General features: G+C 45.7%; 1 protein-coding gene across 1 annotated transcript in view; it reads left to right on the forward strand.

Annotated features, from left to right (window-relative positions):
• LOC105491339 (zinc finger homeobox 3) overlaps nt 1-21175 on the forward strand; it is a 482043-nt gene that overhangs the window by 155389 nt on the left and 305479 nt on the right. The window contains exon 3 of the mRNA XM_071084854.1: nt 13165-13528. The gene's annotated coding sequence lies outside the window, so the exon portion shown is untranslated. The remainder of the gene's footprint in view (nt 1-13164; nt 13529-21175) is intronic.

Raw genomic sequence — 21175 nt, forward strand, 5'->3', positions numbered from 1 at the left:
TCCCTGGCTCTGAGGTTGGTGTTCCAGGCGGCATGTATTGCTCAGCGTAGAGGTAAGAGTTGTGGACGAGGGAAGGGGGTCCACGTACATATAGGGAATGGGAGAGATGAAGGGGTAGAAGAAAAGCTGGATCTAAAGGAATCTTGATCATGATGATCATGAGGGCCACGAAAAGAATTTTTGACCTGGAAAGCCATGGCAGTGAAATGGTTTTTTTTTTTTTTTTTAATTAACAACAAAAATATTTAATTTAATTTTATTTTTTGAGACAGAGGCTCACCGTCACCCAGGCTGGAGTGCAGTGGCACAATCTCAGCTCACTGCAATGTCCGCCTCCCAGGATCAAGTGATTCTTCTGCCTCAGCCTCCCAAGTAGCTGGGATTACAGGCGCCCGCCACCATGCCCAGCTGATTTTTGTGTTTTTAGTAGAGACGGGTTTTCACCATGTTGGCCAAGCTGGTCTTGAAACTTCTGACCTCAAGTGATTCACCTGCCTTTGCCTCCCAAAGTGCTGGGATTGAGCCACCACGCCTGGCCTGGAAAAAAATATATATATACACACACACACACACACACATATATGTGTGTGTGTGTCAATGGATAGTTGATAAACATTTTGATTACTTAAACTTTCTAAGGCAGGGCTTCCATGATGAATATGTGTGTGTGTGTGTATATATATAATATGTATTATATTTTATATATATACACATGAAACCTATGCACACGCATGTGTTCACATCCTCGTTCACTTATGTTTGAATGTGCACAGGAAAAAGTTGGGAAAAATACACATGAAACAGTTACCAGATCATTCTCTAGAAATTCTAGAGCCACCACGCCTGGCCTGGAAAAAAATATATATACACACACACACATATATGTATATATACACACACACGTATACATATATGTACATACATATACACACATATATGTATATATACACGTATATATATTATGTATGGTGCTTTGAAAAATATTTGTTGAATTAAATAGGTGAATTTCTTAATCGCATGCCCACTGCTGACATGTAGCGATGTGTGTATAGATTTTTGACCTTCCAAACACTTTCACAATCACAAGCATAGCTAGCAACCTGTGTTGCCTAGGCTGGTCTTCAGCTCTTGGCCTCAAGCCATCCTCCCATCTTGGCCTCCCAAAGTGCTGGGATTACAAACATGAGCCACCACACCCTGCCCAGCAACAAAAAACTGACTATTAAAGAAAACAGTGGCCAAGGGTATATATGTGCAAGAGTTCATCACCAAGCACAGTGAGTGACGGCTGCAGTAGCTTGCTGTTTTGTAGTCCTCTTCCCTCTGCAGTATGCTTGCATCACTTTTTCTTCTCAGAATGGTCCAGTGACAAACATACTTGACAGGTCCCTGCCTTTAGGGATCTCACAGTCAAGAGAGGGACAGACTTGGGTTTGATCACTCAGCCATATGACGATGAAAGCGAACATAAAATGCTGTAGGAGCATATGGGGGAGAGAATGGTGGGGTTGAAGGAGTGGCCAAGGAAGGCTTCTGAAGTAGCCACTTTTGAGCCACATGTTAAAAAGTTAGCCAGGTGAATGGAATACTATGCAGCCATAAAAAAGGATGAGTTCACATCCTTTGTAGGGACATGGATGAAGCCAGAAACCATCATTCTGAGCAAACTATCGCAAGGATAGAAAAGCAAGCACTGCATGTTCTCACTCATAGGTGGGAACTGAACAATGAGATCACTTGGACACAGGAAGGGGAACATCAGACACTAGGGCCTGTTGTGGGGTGGGAGGAGGGGATGGCATTAGGAGAGATACCTAATGTAAATGACGAGTTAATGCGTGCAGCACACCAACACGGCACACGTATACATATGTAACAAATCTGCACGTTGTGCACATGTACCATAGAACAAAGTATAATGATGATAATAATAAAAACAGTTTAAGAACTAAATAAATGGAGAAGTATGCCCTTTAAAATAAAAAAAAAAAGAAAAAGCCAGGTGAAGAGGATACAGGATCAGGCCTACACCTGAGGTGAACCGAGGCCCTGAGAGGTTCTTCTCTAGAGACCCTGTGTGTTCCCATTATGCTCATACAGCTGAGCCTGTGAACTATGAACCAGCCTCATGTGGTACATACTCCCCCGGAGTCTCTCATAAAGAAAGTGTCCCCACTCCTTCACTGAGAGATTTGCCCAAATGGTCATATTTAAATCCACAGGAGGCTGGGCATGGTGTCTCATGCCTGTAATCCCAGCACTTTGGGAGGCTGAGGTGGGTGGATCACTTGAGTCCAGGAGTTGAGGCCACCCTGGGCAACATAGCGAAACCCTGTCCCTACCAAAAATTAGCTGGACGTGGTGGCCGCGCACCTGTTGTCCCAACTACTCGGGAGGCTGAGGCCCCAGAATCACTTGAGCCCAGGAGGTGGAGGTTGCATTGAACTGAGATCATGCTACTGCACTCCAGCCTGGGTGACAGAGTGAGACTCTATCACAAAAAATATAAAACAAATAAATAAATACATAAAATAAATACATAGGGAGCACATAATTCCAAAACGTAGAGATTAAGCATTGAGTTACCCAATGATTGTGGCAGTGGCCTCAATGCCTGTCCATCTGGAGACCTCCTATAACAGTCTGGGTGGAGATCGGTGCATTTCATAACCTAACATGTCAATTTACTTTGTCCCAAAGATGCCTAGCTAGTTCTTCCTTGGAGGCCACCATCACACAGCTTCCATGGGAAGTCGTGAGACAGGGAGATAGACCAGTGGAATCAGTGTCTTCAGTTCGTTTGGAACTTTGGCCAAATCACTAAACTCCTTGCCTTGGTTTACTACATTATTTCCCGCCATATCTGCCAAAACAAGCCTAGTTTTATCTGAAGATCTAGGAAGATGATCTATGTTAAAATGTCTCTGTAAAGAGGCCTACAGATAAAAGCCTACACCCAGACTGTTATAGGAGGTCTCCAGATGGACAGGCATTGAGGTTACTGCCACAGTCATTGGGTAACTCAATGCTTAATCTCCACATTTTAGGAAACCCGGAAAATATTAATCAGACTCTTAGAATGTTCATGCACTATGAGTGGGCCAAAAGGAGGTATAAGCTATGATTCCTACCCTGAGGAGTTCACAGACTCACAGAGGAGTTTGGATACAAAAACAAATTAACCGTACTGCAATATGAAAGTGCTGTAATAGAGGAAGGTTCAGAGAGCTATGGAAATAAGGATAAGGAAGTAATTAATTCTCGCCAAGCATCTTCCTGTGGGCCACCAGTGGGAGGAGAGACCCTCTGGGAGGAGGGAACTGCTGGAGGACAGCCCTAGTGGTGTGAGGGCACAGGGCTTGTTGAAGGAAGAGGCAAAGTCTGGTTTGGGGTGCCCAACATTGGGGTACATGAGTAAGGACAGGAGACAAGGCTGGGAACCCGAGATACTCATGGCCCAGGATTTTAAGCCTTATCCAGTAGAACTGGGAGCCAGTAGAGACCTTTTCAAAGATAATAGGCTGGGCGCAGGGGATCATGCCTATAATCCCAGTACTTTGGGAGGCTGAAGCGGGTGGATCACTTGAGGTCAGGAGTTCGAGACCAGCTTGGCCAACATGATGAAACCCTGTGTCTACCAAAAATAAAAAATTAGCTGGGGGTGGTAGCAGATGCCTGTAATCCCAGCTACTCAGGAGGCTGAGGCAGGAGAATCGATTGAACCTGAGAGGCGGAGGTTGCCGTGAGCTGAGATTGCACCACTGCACTCCAGCCTGGGCAACAGAGTGAGACTCTGTCTCAAAAAAAAAAAAAACCAAAGATGTAAATGTAGGAACACCAGTACCCAATGGTTACCATTCACTGAGTGCCTGATCTAGGCCAGGAACCATGTTAAGTACTTAACGTTTGTTGTCTCTTTTGACTTTTATAACAACCTATAAGAGAGGTGCTATTATTACTTCCCTTTTACAGAAGATGAAACTGAGGCTTAGAGAGGTAAGGAACTTACCAAAGATCACCCAATAAGCAATAGAGCTGGGGTTCTCACCTCAAACTCAGATGGTGGTTTTTGTGTGTTTTTATTCAAATTTCCATATTAGCGAATGCAGGCAGATTGACAGCCAGCAATACCAAAGACAGAAAGGCTAGCTACGCTTATGAAAGTGTTTGGAAGGTCAAAAATCTATACACACATCGCTACATGTCAGCAGTGGGCCTGCAATGAAGAAATTCACCTATTCAATTCAACAAATAGTTTTCAAAGCACCATACATAAGGTCCTATGCTAGAGAAAAGCAAAGGTGACCTGAAGAACCTCACTTCCAGGAGCTTCCAGTCTAGTGGAAGAAATAGAAAAGCATGCAGAGATACGTATTTCACAAAGCAGACGGATGCCGGAAAAGAGGGGCAGTGTGTACCCTGGATTTCGATACTGGAAGTGGCAGCATTTGACATCTTGAGGTGAGTGAGCTCATGTGAACATTTCCAAGTTCTTTATCTGCAAGAGCAGAAGTGAGGATGGAAGCGGCCAGGCACGGTGGCTCACTCCTGTAATCCCAGCACTTTGGGAGGCTGAGGCGGGCCAATCACCTGAGGTCAGGAGTTTGAGACCAGCCTGGACAACGTGGTAAAACCCTGTCTCTACTAAAAATACAAAAATTAGCCAGGCGTGGTGTCAGGTGCCTGTAACCCAGCTACTCGGGAGGCCGAGGCACAAAAATCACTTGAACCGAGGAGGCAGAGGCTGCAGTGAGCCAAGATGGCGCCACTGCATGCCAGCCTGGGCGACAGAAGGAGACCCTGTCTCAAAAAAAAAAAAATGGTGAGAATGGAAGAAATATTACTGAAGAGGTAGCACCCAGCTAGAGTGAGGTGCATATTGGAAGGGGCGGCGTACTAGGTGAGGAGGACTGGAAGGTTGAGGTTTGAAGCCCACGGTCTGCAAAACAGTGATGTCATTAACAAAAATAAGGAAGTCAAGAAGCAGGAAATCTGAACATGAAATAGAATCTGGAAGAAATGCCAAACTTCGGCCAGGCACACTGGCTCACGCACGTAATCCCAGCACTATGGGAGGGTGAGGTGAGTGGATCACTTGAAGTCAGGACTTCGAGACCAGCCTGGCCAACATGGTGAAACCCCGTCTCTACTAAAAATTAAAAAGAAAAAATTAGCTGGGCGTGGTGGCGGGTGCCTGTTGTCCCAGCTACTCAGGAGGCTGAGGCAGGAGAATTGCTTGAACCCGGGAGACAGAGGTTGCAGTGAGCCGAGATCGCGCCATTGCACTCCAGCCTGGGTGACAGAGCAAGACTCTGTCTCAAAAAAATAGAACAGTACCTTTCAACATGGTAATTATATTACTTGTGCCAAAAGACAATGTTCTGAAATTTCTGAGTGATGCTGAGGAGTCCAAAGCCTACCTTAGAAATTCTGATTCAGTAGATCTTGAATGGGGCTCATCAATTTGTGTTAAATTTTGAAATTTTGAGAAGATGGTTTATGGGCCACAACTGAGATATAATGGTGCTGCAATGCTCTAATGGTGCAAATGGGATGGAGGGGAATCGAAAGTGAAGCAGAGAAGATTGTATTAGATTGGCCAAGAGGAAGGCAAGCGGGACTCAGCTGATGGGATTCGGAACAGGTGGATTTAGATGGTTTGAGAATGAACAAGGGGGTGAGGGAGGCCTGAAGCACCAGAGTAAGGACATGGCAGATCCTAAGGACATGAATAAAGCAGAAAGCAGCAGTCAGGTGCTGGGGATTCCTTGTTTTCCGTGTTTAATTCTCAGAATCCTTTCTTAGAGAATCCTGGAAGTTGGCCAGGCACGGTGGCTCACCCCTGTAATCTCAGCACATTGGGAGGCCGAGATGGGCAGAACACCTGAGGTCAGCAGTTCAAGACCAGCCTGGCCAACATAGTGAAACTCCATCTCTACAAAAATACAAACATTAGCCGGGCGTGGTGGTGGGTGCCTGTAATCCCAGCTACTTGGGAGGTTGAGGCAGGAGAAACACTTGAATCTGGGAGGTGGAGGTTACCCAGGAGGCAGAGGTTGTAGTGAGTCAAGGTTGCACCACTGCACTCCAGCCTGGGTGACAGAGCAAGACTCCATCTCAAAAAAAAAAAGGAAGGAGGGGATTCCTGGAAATTGAATTCTAACCTGGAAATCAGAAAACTGGGAGATGTTTCCATTTAAGCATGGTGAAGGGGCTCTCTTGCACTCCGCCACTTCCTGATATTTCTGAGAACCAAATTCTGCCAAAGATTTGCAAAGTTAATCAAACCCAGCAAACCTGGGCTAGATCAAAGAAAAAGGCACGCCTGTTGGTCAGATCATCTCAGCTCTTGAGTCCTAGTGGCTGATGTTTATTTGTTCATCAGATCCAGGTGTTTTTGAGTACTTACCATTGGCTTCAGGCTGTTCTAGAGTATGTCAGGGTCATCCGTCAGTTGTCCGTCTTCTCTGCACTGTCTATTCCTTCTCTGCTCAACTAGCTCAACTCTCAGAAATTAGGAAAAGGAATGAAAAAGAAATGGAATGAAACCCAATACGTGTGGCTACTTCCTAATGGTTTTAATGAGAGGCTCAATGGTGGAGCCCCGGAATTGTCAACAGCACAGGTATCTTTCACCTGAATTCCCCTTGCCCCCAACCCCACCCTGTCTTCATGTGTAATGGGCTGATACCCATAGTGAGATGGTGAACATTTAAATAGCATCTCAAGTCCTCAAGACAATACAATGTTCCCAGGAAAGGGATTCCACGGAGAAGGCCCCAGGTAGCCAGAAGAAGTAGTTCCAAGGTATTCCAAGATAATCCAAGGCATGGCTGATGCATATCGTGGACTGGATGCCCCAGATGACTCTGAACATTTGGCCTGTTCCTGCTTTCTCCTTCCCCTTCCCACCCCATGTCTCTTCCTGCTGAGAGCAGGACACACAGAGCTCATCTCTCTCTTTTCTTTTCTTTTTTTTTTTTTTTTTGAGATGGAGTCTCACTCTGTCACCCAGGTTGGAGTGCCGTGGCATGATCTCAGCTCAATGCAACCTCTGCCTCCAGGGTTCAAGCTATTCTCCTGCCTCTGCCGTCTGAGTAGCTGGGATTAAAGGCACCTACAACCACGCCCAGCGAATTTTTGTATTTTTAGTAAAGACGGGGTTTCACCATGTTGGCCAGGCTGGTCTCAAACTCCTGACCACAGGTGATTCACCTGACTCGGCCTCCCAAAGTGCAGGGATTACAGGTGTGAACCACAACGCCTGGCCAGAGCTTATCTCTTAATATTTCCAAATAAAGCTGTGGTAAGAACCTAACCGTCTGGTGTGACAAAAATAAAAAACTCTGACAACAAAAATTACTATTCAAAGTAAAGTATTATTTTAGGGTGACATTATTTTTTAAATTCACATTTTTCATTTGTTGTAACATGTAGCCGTTCTGTGAACACATAGATAAGAGGATACAATAGCTATTTGACAGTGTAGTTCTCAGAATATTTGCATATCCAAGAGATTATTTCAGCAAGTATACTTAGACTGACCCTATTAACCATTCACAATATTTTGTCTTGAATCCAATTCACACTCTATAGACACATCCAATTCACATTTCAGCTCTTATGCTGTTTTCCCTTTTAGACTGTATATTAGGAAATAAATCCCTAACATCAAATTTCATGACAACCTCTGCTCTGGCTGACATGATTGAAAGGGAATTTCACTCATCCCAGGTGATTCTATTTCTTAATTTGTTCTTTAGCATACCTGAGAAGCAGCTTGTTTTATGAAGTCCAATTTAGGGGGTGGAGGCTGCTGGTGCAGAATTCACAACCGGCAGCAGCCGTGGCAACGCCAGAGGATGACTGCAGGAAGTCCTTTGAAGCGGCAGCATTGACAGCCAGAGAGGAATTCCCAGGCATGAATGGCTTCGCCACTTGTGCCCAGGCCAGCTCTGCCAAGCTAGCCAACAGAGCATCCAAGATAAAGGTAGATCAGATGAAAATAACGTGATGGTCGAAACATAGGCATACGGTCGGGTGCAGTGGCTCACGCCTGTAATCCCAACACTTTGCGAGGCTGGGGTGGGAGGATCACCTAAGGTCAAGAGTTCGAGACCAACCTGGCCAGTTGGCAAAACCCCATCTCTACTAAATATACAAAAATTAGCCAGGTGTGGTGGCATGTGCCTGTCATCCCAGCTACTCAGAAAGCTGAGGGAGGAGAATCACTTGAACCCAGGAGGTGGAGGTTGCAGTAAGCCAAGATCGTGCCACCGCACTCCCAGCCTAGGTGACAGAGCAAAACTCCATCTCAAAGACAAAACAAGCGGGGCACGGTGGTTCATGCCTGTAATCCCAGCACTTTGGGAGGCTGTGACGGGTGGATCACGAGGTCAGGCGTTCGAGACCAGCCTGAACAATATGGTGAAACCCCGTCTCTACTAAAAATCCAAAAATTAGCTGGGCGTGGTGGCCCACGCCTGTAGTCCCAGCTGCTAGGGAGGCTGAGGCAGGAGAATCACTTAGGAGGCAGAGGTTTCAGTGAGCTGAGATCACGCCACCACACTCCAGCCTGGGAGACAGAGCAAGAATCCATCTCAAAAAAAAAAGAAAAAACAACATAGATACACTAGGAACTCAGATACTTGCACACTCATGTTGACAGCAACGTTATTCCAATAGCCAAAAGGGAGTAATAACCCAAGCGTCCATCATCAGGGGAGTGGATAAACATAATGTGGTATATGCATACAGTGGAATATTATTTGGTATAAAACAAATTAAGGTTAGATACATCTTATGACATGGATGAACCTTGAAAACTTGTTCAGTGAAAGAAGCCAGATACAAAGGAACAAATATTGCACAGCACCATTTATATGAAATGTTCAGAAGAGCAAATTCATAGACACAGAAAGTAGATGAGAGGTTTCCAGAGGCTGGAGGGGCCATGGGGAGGGGGGAAGAGGGAATAGGACATATTGCTTAATGGGTAAAGAGTTTATGTTTAGAGTGACGAAAAATTTTGGAAAGAGATAGTGGCTATAGTCTCACAACATTGCCAGTGTGATCAACAGCACTGAATTGTACACTGAACGATGAGTAAAATGGCAAATTTTATGTTGTCTATATTTTACCACAATGAAAAATTAAATAACTTGAGACACACACACACACACACACACACACACATACATATATATATACACACACACACACACACATATATATATATATATAAATGCAGGTAAAACCTAAAACCAGATAATCCAGTTGAAGAGTCATGAAAGCTATACATGGGAAATTAAATAAACAAGTTAGAAAAGACAGTAAGGGCTGTGTCAAGCTAACCCTATTCAAACCGTCCAGAAAGAAATCTTTCTAGGCCAGGCTCAGCAGCTCATGCCTGTATGGCCAGCACTTTGGGAGGCCAAGGTGGGAGGACTGCTTGAGAACAGGAGTTCAAGACCATCCTGGGCAACAGAGCAAGTCCTGTCTCTACAAAAACAAATTAAAATTAGCTGGGTGTGGTGGGGAGGCAAGCGCCTCTAGTCCCAGCTGCTTGGGAGTCTGAGGCAGGAGAACTGCTTGAGCCTGGGAGGCTGAGGCTGCAGACAGTTGTGATAGTGCCACCGCACTCCAGCCTGGGTGACAGAACAAGGCCCCACCTCAAAAGAAGGAAGGGAGGGAGGGAGGAAGAGAGGGAGAGAAGAGGAGAAAGGAGAGGGGAGAGGGGAGAGGGGAGAGGAGAGAGGAGAGGAAGGGAAGGGAAGAAAAAATATTGCTCCTCTGCCTTGGCTTCCCTGTGGCTGTTTCTTTACAGCACATACTTATGACTGTGTTTTAAGATCTTATCTCCTATGTTTTGGGCAAAGGTACCAGTCTTCTTGACTGAGTTCCCCTCTGTGCCAGCACACCTGACATGAACTGAGGTTCTAAAGGCAAGCTTACTTCCGGGCATGCTTCTGCCTTGACGAAGAGTTTTAACATGATGTCCCATTCTCTGCCTCCTCCTGTCCCACTCCCTTCCCACCATCAAAAGTTCAGCTTGAATGCCGGGTGTGGTGGCTCGCGCCTGTAATCCCCTGTAATCCCAGTATTTTGGGAGGCCGAGGCAGGTGGATCTCTTGAGGTCAGGAGTTCGAGAGCAGCCTGGCCAACATGGTGAAACCCCATCTCTGCTAAAAATTAAAAACTTAGCTGGGCGTGGTAGCACACACGTATAATCCCAGCTACTTGGGAGGTTGAAGTACAAGAATCGCTTGAACCCGGGAGGCAGAGGTTACAATGAGCTGAGATCGCACCACTGCACTCCAGCCTGGGTGACAGAGTAAGACTCTGTCTCAAAAAAAAAAAAAAAAAGAAGTTCAGATTCAGCTATTACATAGGAAGACATCTGCGTTTTCACTGGTTTAAGAAATGTGCAGGGATGCTGTAAGAGCGCCTGCGAGATGGAGGGAGATCCCCTGAGCTCCCAGACAATGAAAGACCCAGCCACCGCCCATCCTCCAGCACTGACTTGGTGTCATAAGGAGCAAAAGCTACTTTCTGGAACGGTTATGGAGCCCAGTTCAGGGCAGGCGGCCACAGCAGGCAGGCAGGCAGGCAGTAAAGAGTTTCCAGGTCCCTGGGGGACTGTAATCACATTCCCCAACCAGGTGCTGGGAGGAGGGCTAGTGGCTTCCAACCTTCTTGGCCTGGGGCCAGCATCTCCAGGCCTCTCTCCACCCTTGGCTCAATCACATCATCTTTCCAACCAGAAGCTTGTTAACTGTTTTCCTGTGCTTTTATTCAGATTTCAAGGCACCCTCTGTGTGTTAAACTTCAAAGAAAGTTTGCTACAGTAAGTGCAATGTTGTAACAAGTGGAAGCTCCTAACAGCTCTGTTGAAAATGGTTTATTAAAATGAAGGGGCCGGGATTCTTTTCCCCCCTCTACCCACCACCTTCTTTCAAATGAAATTGCATTTGTGTTTGAATTAAGTTGCCCGGTATCAATCCTGAAGTTTTTAAAGATGAAAAGCAGAACAGCCACACAATATTTAAAATGTAAAATGATTACCAAATGGCACCAGGCCAATGTTTATGAATCACTGAATATGATCATAAAATCATAAAAAATAATCACCAAAAGGTAAATAAATTACCCAGCTTACTGCTTATTTTCACATAGGGTCTGACACAAAAGCTGCAGCCATGAATGATTTATACCTGTTTTAACAATAATACTCATTTTACTGAAAGATGGTCAGCACTTGGGCCGCTGTGGGCAACATGCCAGTTGTCGAAAGGTTAATGTTTCAGCAGCAATACATTAAATTATGAATAACACCGGTCCCAAAATGGAAGGTTATTAGCTCAGTCTGCTTAATTAGCCCAGCTAGAACTTTGCCATCTAGTAACAGTGCCCATTACTTCAGCAGTAGCTGCGATGGGGGCTGGCAGTGTGGGATTCTACAGCCAGAGTGGGGACAGGGAGAGGCAAGATGGGTGTGGGATGTCTTTTCTTTTCTTTTCATCCGGTGTAATATTAAGAGAAGCATCCCAGAGCCAGGTGTGATGGCTCATGCCTGTAGTCCCAGCACTTTGGGAGGCCAAAGGGGGAGGATCACTTGAGCTCAGGAGTTTGAGACCAGCCTGGGCAACATAGCAAGACCCCTGTCTCTATTTAAAATAAAAAGTGAAAAAAAGAGAAGCATTTCAGAAGCTGGTTTTCAGGATTTTGAACTCTCCCATGGTTTATCTATGAAGACGTCACAGAAGGGGCTGGGCACAGTGGCTCATGCCTGTAATCCCAACACTTTAGGAGGCCGAGGTGGCCAGATGACCTGAGGTCAGGAGTTTGAGACCAGCCTGGCCAACATGGGGAAAACCCCATCTCTATAAAAATATAAAAATTAGCCAGGCATGATGGTGCACACCTGTAGTCCCAGCTACTCAGGAGGCTGAGGCAGGAGAATCACTTGAACCCGGGAGGTGGAGGCTGCAATGAGTCAAGTTTGTACCTCTGAACTCCAGCCGGGGCAGAAGAGCTAGACTCCATTAAAAAAACAAACAAACAAACAAACAAAAAACCCTTCACAGGAGGAAAGAGCAGAAATTGTTCAGGAGGAGCTTGGTCCTTGGTCCTTGTTGGTGTGGACCCACCGTGATCTGGTTCTACATGTGTTTGTTGCTGCTACACCTGAGCCCCACCAAAGTAGCATAAGGTACCATCCACTTTGGCACCCACCATGGCCCATCAGCACTCATCCAACACAGGCATGTATTGGGTAGCTACTGTGTACCTAGCACTTACAAAGTCGGGAATAAGACAAACACATTTTTAATCTAAGGGAGGGGACAGACAACCATGTTAAACAATCAACTATGCAATTAGTGCATGAATTACAGTCACATGGCTGTTCTGAAGAGCAGGTTTACAGGACCAACCCCTGGACTGGAGTCAGGGTAGGGGTTCTTAGGGACGGCTTCTTACTGTTCAGATCTCTAAAATGTGTGAGTAGGAATTAGTTGGGTGAATTTCCAGGAAAGAACCTTCCAGGGAGAAAAATACCTAAACTATACCTGTGTATCCAAAAAGGATGCTGCTGGAGAAAGATCAGGCATTATTTTAAAAGGTATATTGGAAGAGGATTTGCCTACCTGGGCTATAAGAAAGCTATTGAGCGCCTAGCTTGTGTGTGCATGTGTCGGGGGTTGGGGGGGTCCACACTCAACCCCGCAACTTTCCCTCACCCCATCCCGCCTTTGCCCTGCCAGGTGCTCCAGTTCTAAGTTTTCAGCCAGGAGCAGGACCGGGACTCACCCGTGCCATGCCGGCCACATCCCTGCTAGAGCTAAGCTGTCTGCACCACCGCCCAGCTCTACTTAGTACTATTAGTAGCTTGTTTTTCTAAGCCCTAAAATTCATTTTCTTTTCCCGCCTCGCTTCCAGAAAAATAAATAAAAGTGAACACATCACTCATTTAAGACGAGGAATGGAATTTAGGTTGCGTTTTTCTTTCTATTTTTATGATTAGTTAGAATTTTCCTGGGAACGCCGCCAGGAGGGCATTATGGTGAGATAATGTCCTGTATTTAATCAGCGCTGTAATGGCGAACTGTATTCTGTGGGGAGAGGCCGAGTTCACTCATCCTTCTCTGTCTTGTCTGTTTGCAGGAGACGGCCGGTTAGCCCAAGATGAAGACAAGGCCAAGAAGTGGCCGGGCTCCAGGCTTGTGTGACAGCCCGAGAGTGGATAGGGCGCAGCCATGACTCCATCTCTTCTTACAGGACCTGGAAGCTCTGAGAGCCCTGGAACCCCTGAAGGAGCTGAGCGAAAGGACCCCTCAAACGGACCGAAGTGATCAGCTGTGGTTCTCCATCCCCCGGCCTCTTTCAGGGTCATCCCCTGTGGCTTTCAGACGTCTGTTGGCCTGGGCACACTTCTGGCTTTCAACATGCATCTTTCCCCTTTGCAACCCAAACACGACGTTCAAAGGGTGGCACGCGGCCTTTGAGTGAACCTGGAAGTCAACGCCAGGTAGGACTGGATCATTTCCTTACCTCTGCATGCACGTGGTCGTCCAGTTTTCCGCAAACCTCTGCTGGAGGCGAGGGCTGGTGGTTTGCAGCTGTCGGGGTTATTCTTGTTTTCAGAGTTCTTTGATCCATTGCTGAAGAATGAAGGGATCTCTGGGAGGGGTCAAATAGCAAAGGATATGTTAGAGAGATGTTTGAAAGGATGGAAGAAAACAGGGGCCCGAAGAAAAAGGAGAAGGGATTTCACCTCCAGGAAGGGCACACACAGCATAACCGAAGGGATACAGGTTGGCCTTTCTCTGCAATTAGCATGGGTGGCCAGGAAAACAGGAGCGCGTGGGGCGCACACAGCCTCTCAGATTTACTGTTGTCCCTATTAAACTCGGGGTCTGCAGGAGCCGTGTGTTCAGGTAAGGGCAGTAGAGAGCACAGGATGCCCCGAGCAAGCCATAAATAGCAGGGTGAAGACAAAGTGTTTATTACTTAGCCTCATGAAGCCCATATAAGCGCTCTCCCAGAGCGCGCGAGAGCAAGAGCATGTGTAAGCCCGCCCACGTGTGTGTCCCGGGAGTGGGAGCCCCAGACACGGCGTTCGCGCTCCGCTTGATTCTATGAAGGCATCTATTTGATGGAACGTACTGGAACAGTTCATAGCCAGCCCAGTAAACCTTGTGTGGAGACAGAGCTTGCTTTTTCTCTTTCCTTTTCCTGTTTGCAGTGAGAATGAGGCCTTTCTCTCCTCAGCCCTTTGCTCTCCCCAGAGTTGTCTCACGAGGTCACTTCCTGCTGACAGGCTCCTTTCAGTGCAAGGTTTGGATGGAAACAATACTCTGTTTTCTGGGGGACTGGTGAGGCTCTGGGCTTCACCAGGCTGTCTTAAACTTAAATGGGATATTGTTTCAGTAGGGCTGATGGTTTCTTCAGACAACTGGGTCTATGCGATGCAAGACTTTATCCTTTTATGTGTGTGCATGTGTTAATATATTTATGGTATCTTCATACCATCAACACACAGTGGCAGAAAGGTGGCTTATGATCACGATGTTTGCTTTCAAGTCAGGTTCAGCCACGCACTAGCTGCATGTTCTTGGGCAGGTCACTAAGTGACTTACCCTTTTTAGCTGGGTGTTAGTGTCCTTAATTCAGACTAGCCTGTCTATAAGAAATCTTCGAGCTCAAACATTTGTTGACTTTGTCATTGCAAGACACTACATTACCATGTTCAACAACGAACTTAAAAGCACTTTCTTTGAATAGCTGATGTATTGACAGAACTGATTTCTAAGAGCAGTTAAGGATATGTGCTGAATGTTCTATTGAATATCCTGATGAATTGGTTTGCTAAGGTGAGGGGAAAGCAGAAGAGACCTATGTCGTCACATTCTAGTGTCTTGAAATACCCTTATAGATATTCTCAGGGTTTTCGGCTACAATGATCCTTGTGGCCATTGGATAGTATTTTGAAAATTAAGTGGCACTGTCAAATGCTGTATTTTGTGAATTTCTGAATGAAGACTCAGCTTGACAAATTCTTTCATCCCATGAAGATCGTAAAATAAATGAAAGCAATTCACCACAACTAAGGTTAACTATTTGGGGTCAGAATATCAAATATCAGGGGTCTCAGAGGAAACTGACAGGATAAAGACAGGATTGAGCAAGGCTCAGTCTCTGAGATGCTAGGGACCGTTTGACATAGCCAACCTCAGGCTGCTGCTGGCCAGCTCTACAGAAGTGTCGCCAGCACAGGCGTATGTGCTGGCTTTTGAGGAAGGTAAGTCCCTGGCTGATCCAAGAAAGAGGGATTCCCTGGGGTTCCGCCAATAGGCGCAGTGGGAGTCACAGCCCTGCAGCCGCTGAAAGCCATTGCCAACTCCTTTGTTGATCCCCATGAGGTTGTCTCTCCCAGGCTTACTGGCCAATGCCCCTTTCAGAAAAGCCTGACACTGCTGGCTGGCTGGAGTGCAGCCGCGGGATCTCCGCTCACTGCAAGCTCCGCCTCCCGGGTTCATGCCGTTCTCTTGCCTCAGCCTCCTGAGTAGCTGGGACTACAGGCACCCGCCACCATGCCCGGCTAAGTTTTTGTATTTTTAGTAGAGACAGTGTTTCACCGTGTTAGCCAGGATGATCTCAATCTCCTGACCTCATGATCCACCCACCTCAGCTTCCCAAAGTGCTGGGATTACAGGCATGAGCCACTGCTCCTGACCTTTATTTATTTATTTATTTTTTATTTTTAATATAGGGTCTCACTCTGTCTCCCAGGCTGGAGTACAGTGCTGCAATCATGGTTCACTGCAGCCTTGACCTCTTTGGCTCAAGTGATTCTCCCACGTCAGCCTCTCAAGTAGCTAGGACTACAGATGCACACCAGTACACCTGGCTAATTTTTTTTTTTTTTTTTTTTTTCTGTAGAGGCCAGTTTTTGCCATGTTGCCCAGGCCGGTCTCGAACTCCTGGGCTTAAGCAATCTGCCTGCCTCGGCCTCCCAAAGTGCTGGGATTATAGGCATGAACCATCACACCCCACCCTTTACTGCTTTTTTAACATCCAGCCTGCTTTCCCTCCCTTTCTTCCTTTCATAGACATTTACTGAGCAAATACTATGTGATAGGCACTGTGATAAGCACATCGCACTCATATTTAAACAAATGGTCCCTGAGTTCGAAGTGCTTTTTGCCTTGTGAAAAAGATAACCAAGTACACAACGACCAGTGTTCTTTAGTTATTTATTTACTTCATTTGAGACCGGGACTCTGTCATCCAGGTTGGAGTGCAATGCCACTATCTCAGCCCACTGCAACCTCCATCTCCCAGGCTCAAGCCATCCTTCCACCTCAGCCTCTCGAGTAGCTGGGACCATGGGCGCGTGCCACCATGCTGGCTAATTTTTGTATTTTTTCATAGAGATGGGGTTTCCCATGTTGCCCAGGCTGGTCTCAAACTCCTGAGCTCAAAGGATCCCCCCACCTCGGCATCCCGAAGTGCTGGGATTGCAGATTTGAGGCACCAAGCCCGACCCCAGAAATACAGTTTAAATATAGTCATTCCAGTGAACTTGGAAAGCACGGATTAGGGGAAAAAAAGTGATTCAGCCTGGAGGGGTTGATATTGTTGGGGGCAAGGCATTGTCAGCAGAGGACACGTGGCCTTTTTAGGCATCACAGGTAGATATTTTGTTCATTGTGTGTAGGATCTGGGAAGGAATCAAGACCGGAGATGAGGTTGGGGGCCACTAGCCTTAAAGCAAGCACAACTTGGGTTCAGGAATATTTCTTCATCCTTATATCCTACAGATAATTCCCCAGCCTTGAACACTAAGAGGGGAATCTTCAAATCTTGTCAGTCATTAACAAAAGGCTCGACGATCATTAGTAAAGCCTGCAGGTCTGTCTCCCAGGGCAACATGGTGCCTCACGCTCTGTGTCTGCAAGGATGAGAGCCTTGCCTGGTACGTTCATCCCATCCAGGGATGAATCTTAAATCACAAGATTCCTGTTGTCAGAGACCTGCCCTGATTCATGCCAGTCAGTGCAGGGTCAATGGATAGTGTGGTCACTGCATCCATCACTTAATCACAGTGGCATCCCTGATGTCACTTGCATTAGACCCTTGTTCAGTGACACAGTTGGCTTCATGGAGGCCCAGCTCTCTGCTGTTTGATTTTTCCTTGGTAAAAATATGTGCATGGAGTAAGGAGATGCAAGGACACGATCTAAAGGTGTAACATTAGGCCGGGTGCGGTGGCTTGCGCCTGTAATCCCAGCACTTTAGGAGGCCGAGGCAGGTGGATCACCTGAGGTGAGGAGTTTGAGGCCAGCCTGGCCAACATGGTGAAACCTCATCTCTACTAAAAATATAAAAATTAGCTGGGGTGGGTGGAGGGTGCCTGTAATCCCAGCTACTTGGGAGGCTGAGGCAGAAGAATTGCTTGAACCCGGGAGGTGGAGGTTGCAGCGAGCTGAGATGGCATCACTGCACTCCAGCCTGGGCGACAGAGCAAGACTCTGTCTCAAAAAAATAAAAATAAATAAAAATTAAAATTAATTTAAAAAAAAAAGTGTAACATCACCTTTGCCTTTGGAAGTGGGTGTCTGTGCAGGCTACTGAGATCCTCACCCAGGGATATGTTAAGTTCAAATGCAGACACCCATCCAATCCTAAGGTCTTCAATGAGCTGTGCCTTTTTGCCTCATGCTTTCTCTGGCTGCCACCTGCCCTGGACCCCCACCATGGATACTAAACAGTTGGACTTCCCTCTCAGGATCTATGTAGGGTCAAGACTCTCCGATGAGTAGTGGGCATGGCCAGCACTATGAGTTAGAAGACCAGCCTTCTTATGATAAGATGAGCTCCTGTCAGTAGTCTGCTTTCTGATACTGGTGTCTCAATCTCCCTGATCTCCTGCCTTGAACTTCAGGATATACCTGAGAATGTTTTAACTCTCATTTAGTTACCTGGATCCATGCCCCCTACTACCTATTCTGACCTGCCATACCTACCTGATCCCCAAAAACTTGCCTGAGTATGGAACTGTAATCCTCATTCTGCCACACTCATTCCTCCTTTGTTCTTATCCATACCTAGATTCGACATTCAGATAGAATTCATTTAGGTTGTTTCTTATATTCTAGGCTTCATGTAATCATGGGGATGGTAAGTACAGGTATATGAAATAAAAGAAATGGGGCAGGCACAGTGGCTCATGCCTGTATTTCAGCACTTTGAGAGACTGAGGCATGTGGATTGCTTGAGCCTAGGAGTTTGAGACCAGCCTGGGGAACACGGTGAAACCCCATCTCTACGAAAAATACAAAATACAAAAATTAGCTGGGCATGGTGGCACACAGCTGTGATCCCAGCTGTGTAGAGGGCTGAGGTGGAAGGATTGCTTGAGCCCAGGAGTTTGAGGCTGCAGTGAGCTATGATCGCTCCACTGTGCTCCAGCCTGGGCGGCAGAGGGAGACACTCTCTCAATAAAAAAAAAAGAAATGAAATTTAGCCCAGGCGCGGTGGCTCACACCTGTAATCCCAGCACTTTGGGAGGCTAAGGTGGGTGAATCACCTGAGGTCAGCAGTTCGAGACCAGCCTGGCCAACATGGCAAAACTCCATCTCTACTAAAAATACAAAATTAGCTGGGCACGGTGGTGGGTGCCTGTAATCCCAGTTACTCAGGAGGCTGAGGCAGGAGAATCATTTGAACCCAGGAAGCCAGAGGTTTCAGTGAGCCAAGACCATACCACTGCACTCCAGCCTGGATGAAAAGAGCGAGACTCTGTCTCAGAAAAAAAAAAAAGAGAGAGAGAGAGAAAAAAATGAAAGTTTGTCTTGGCTTATAAATTTCTTTGTCCCTTACAATTTAAGACATTTCCTGATCCTTGAACCACATTAAATCTCAAAATGTATTAGACTTTGGGGACACTTTCCTTGACTGTTGGAAAGAGCCCAAACTGACATTAAAAAGTCATCTTCTCCATGAAAAAAGACGCACAAATGCCAGTTGCTTAGAGTCCTAAGCGATTTTTGTCCGTCACCCCCCATTTTTAATTAGAGTTATAATCATCTCTCAGGGGACATCTTGAGGCTTCATTAAATCCAGCAGCTTCCCTGTGATATATAAAACTAATGATGTTTAAAATCGTGGCTATATCAAAAAGAATGGCAATTTGGGGAAAACGTATCTGTTGTCTAGGGGCTTTAGGTGAAATGAGTTTCCCTTTTCCTCCTGTAAGACAAGGACTTTCCTGGAGTTAGCCTGAAAAGCAGTACCTCTTGTTGTCCTGCTGGGTACACTGGTTTCACATTCACGTCACATTTCCGGATCCTCAGAGGCCCCAGTTAAACCTCTAGAAGCTCTAGAAGCTCTCAGTCAGGGTCTATTCATGACCAAGAGCATGCTCCTTGAGGAGTCTCACAAGACCCTACTGAGTCTGCGTCCCTCTATCTACAGAGAAGTAGGCTGTCCTCTGAGCAGAGTTCCTCAAGGGCCTTTGGTCCCAGTAAGCTTCCATGTGCTATCATGAATGTTCCAGAACCTCTCTATCTCTACTCAGGCTGCTCTCCAAACCGGTCCACTGGGTGGGGTTTTTGGCCTTGGTATCCTCACCTCCCTATAGAATTGCAAAGTATCTTCTGGTGTTTGCCATCTGTGACTTACTTCACAAACCCACAACAGGTAGTGAGTTACATGACCCTTTGAGATGGACCAGCCTGTCTAGGTGTAGGACTAGTACTGTGTTCCTAGACCAGGAATTCTCAATGGCAGTACTCATTATACTTTTTAATTAAATTTTTAAAAGTTTTTAGTGTTTTTCTAATTGATACATAATAATTGTACCTATTTGGGAGGGTACATGTAATATTTTGGTACATGTGAACAATGGGTAATGATCTCATCAGGGTAACTGGGATACCTGTCACCTCAAACATTTATATTTTCTTATGTTGGGAGCATTCCAGTGCTTCTCTTCTGGCTATTTTGTTGTTTTGTTGTTTTGGTTTTCTGTTTTGTTTTGTTTTTTGAGACAGGGTCTTGCTCTTTGACCCAGGATGGAGTGCAGTGGTGTCATCACAGCTCATTGCAGCCTCAACCTCCTAGATTCAAGCAATTCTCCCACCTCAGCCTCCCAAGTAGCTGAGAGCACAGGTACGTGCCACCACGCCTGGCTAATTTCTGTATTTTTTGTTGAGATGGGGTTCTGCCATGTTGCCCAAACTGGTCTTGAACTCCTGTAATCAAGCAATCTCTCTGCCTCAGCTTTCCAAAGTTCTGGAATTACTGGTGTGAGCCACCATGCCTGGCCCTAGATACTGTGAACTATACAGTAAGTTATTGCTAATGATAGTCCATTTTCATTCATGTTGCTTCAAATTACAGGATTTAATTCTTTTTTTGTAGCTGAATAATATTCCATTGTGTATATATACCACATTTTCTGTATCCATTCATCCGTTGATGAACACTTAGGTGGATTCCATATCTTTGCTATTGTGAGTAATGCCACAATAAACATGGAAGTGTAGATTTCTCTTCAATATACTGATTTCCTTTCTCTGCGACATACACCCACCAGTGGCATTGTCAGATCATATGGTATTTCTATTTTTAGACTTTTGAGGAACCTCCACTTTTCCATAGAGGCTGTACTAATTTACATTTCCACCAACAGTGCACGTGGGTTCTCCTTTTTCTGCATCTTTACCAGCATTTGTTATTTTTTGTCTTTTTGATAAAAGCCATTCTAACTGGGGTAAGATATCTCATTGTGGTTTTGATTTGCATTTCTTGGACAATTAATGATGTGGAGCATTTTTAAATAGCATTTTTAATATACACCTGTTGGCCATTTGTCTTACGTATGTCTTCTTTTGAGAAACGTCTGTCCATCTAGATCTTTTGCCCATTTTTAATTTGATTTTTTTTTCTTTTTTTGCTATTGAGTTGTTTGAGTTCCTTATATATTCTGGTTACTGATCTCTTGTTCGATGCATAGTTTGCAAATATTTTCCCCCATTCTCGTAGGTTGTTTTTTCACTTTGATAATTGTTTCCTTTGCTGTACAGAAGCTTCTTAGCTTAATGTAATCCCATTTTTCTATTTTTGCTTTTGCTGTCTGTGCTTTTAAAGTCTTATTCCCAAAATTTTG

The sequence above is a fragment of the Macaca nemestrina genome, chromosome 18 (assembly GCF_043159975.1).
Source record: "Macaca nemestrina isolate mMacNem1 chromosome 18, mMacNem.hap1, whole genome shotgun sequence".
NCBI lineage: Eukaryota > Metazoa > Chordata > Mammalia > Primates > Cercopithecidae > Macaca > Macaca nemestrina.